The following is a 2,231-nucleotide window of genomic DNA, read 5'->3' on the forward strand; positions in this document are numbered from 1 at the left end:
GCCAGTATTTAAAGAATAGTTCCTGTGGTATGGATCCTCTTGGCCATTATTTAAACAGTGTTTCCTGTGGTTATTGATCCTCTTGGCCAGTATTTAAACAGTATTTCCTGTGGTATTGATCCTCTTGGCCATTATTTAAACAGTGTTTCCTGTGGTTATTGATCCTCTTGGCCAGTATTTAAACAGTATTTCCTGTGGTATTGATCCTCTTGGCCATTATTTAAACAGTGTTTCCTGTGGTATTGATCCTCTTGGCCAGTATTTAAAGAATAGTCCCTGTGGTATATTTGTGGATATAATTTGGAATGCCACGAGTGACGTTTTAGTCGTAGGCTACAAGAACCACTTTGAAACCAGATGTTATTTCACTTGCAGAAACCACTAAACACATGAATAACAAGTGTTTCATAAATAAATGTACGTAAATTGAAACAAACGGTACATGTACCTTGATGTCGAAAGGTCCGTTTACACGAATTCGGAGAAAGTAGTAAATTACTGGAGCTGAAAGTGACAGGATGCTCGGAAAAGACCATAAAGCGTTTGTTGAAATAAAATTGTGGTAAAAATATATGACTAATTATAGTAGAGTTAGTGATATTCAGTTAGCTGGAGACGATATCAGTCGTCAACATAGTTATATATGAAAAAAAATGGCTGCTACATTATTTAACAAAACAAACAAACAAATTAATAGATTTTTATTCACATGCAAATAATTTTTCCTAAAAACGTGTACGTTTATCGGTTTAGTAAGAGTTAAAGAGTGAACAGATGTCAGGCAAGCTCTTGTAAAATAGTATGAACTGCCAGCAGGGGGCGGTCACCAGAAACGTCTCAAGCTAATGATACCAATTAACATAATTTTAGATTTACTTTACATTTGGCCGTTAGATGTCTCACCCGCAGCTGTGAAAAGAGGACTACTGAATGTCGCTTTCGCCCTCTGCCATTTCTCTCAACTAAATCGTGCACGCGCGCGATGTGTTAGGGGGGGGGACCAGTGGAAAATACGTTCGATAGGCTGGAAAGCGGTTGAACGTTTTAGTTACGTGTAATGTCCCTAAAATTAAAAACTGATACATACCTCAACAGGTGGCGCAACTGCCTCCTACTTCTGACGTTCCCTGTTGTTGTTGATATATATATTTTTTATAAATGTTAAACAGGAATGATAACCTACAAGTACAAACAGTGCTAGAATATATGTATTATTAATGTTTGAAGCCATTTTAAATTATTGCAAAAATATAGCGTATGTCCTTGGGAATGTATTTTGAAGTTCAAAAGGTCTCCACCAGGAGCGTTACCGTAATCACCAAATTTAGGTTTTTCTTTTCTGGTTCTTGAAGAACAGATAAGACTCTTATTAATTATAACAATCTGGTTCATTATTGTTTAATTATGAACCTACTAAACTGAATAATTAATTAACAATAATATAACAGCAACTTTACAATAGGGAAGCTGTGATTTTGATAATTGCGACGTTTCGACCCACAGTATCGAGTCATCATAAGATAAGAGTTTCATGATACTATTGGTCAAAATGTTGTTATTAAAATAGGAACTAGCTTACTTTAAAATATGCTGTAATTATTCTTTGATTTAATTAATCTGGCTCATTATTTCACCATTAAATGCTAGCAAGAGAAACTGTTAGCGACTCTACTGAAATACAGTATGTTAGACGTACTTTGTGCCCCAATTACAGGCGCCTTGAAGTAAATTGTTTTACGTAGCAGTGTATTTAAACTAGACAATGTGGATGTAATCACACTAACAATATATTTCATTATTATGGAAATCGTTCTCCTGGTTTATCGGAGATATAAAAAGTATTTCATTTACATTAAATGTTGAGAGAGATAAATCTGCCTTGTTAATGTGCCATCATCAAAGTATTAGATTAGAAAGTCACTAATTTAAAATTCCGTATGTCAACATAGGTGGTAAAAAAAAGCTTTCTTCTCATAAAATCAAAAAACCCTAAAAACAGTTTATCAGAAATTGTGGAGAGTATGTGTGTGTGTGTTTATTTTCAGTACAAGTGTTTAGTATGTACACAAACCCACATTAACATTGTTAACAAATAATACAAGTGTTTAGTATGTACACAAACCCACATTAACATTGTTAACAAATAATACAAGTGTTTAGTATGTACACAAACCCACATTAACATTGTTAACAAATAATACAAGTGTTTAGTATGTACACAAAGCCACATT

The sequence above is a fragment of the Limulus polyphemus genome, unplaced genomic scaffold, assembly GCF_000517525.1.
Source record: "Limulus polyphemus unplaced genomic scaffold, Limulus_polyphemus-2.1.2 Scaffold14354, whole genome shotgun sequence".
In the NCBI taxonomy this organism is placed as follows: Eukaryota; Metazoa; Arthropoda; class Merostomata; order Xiphosura; family Limulidae; genus Limulus; species Limulus polyphemus.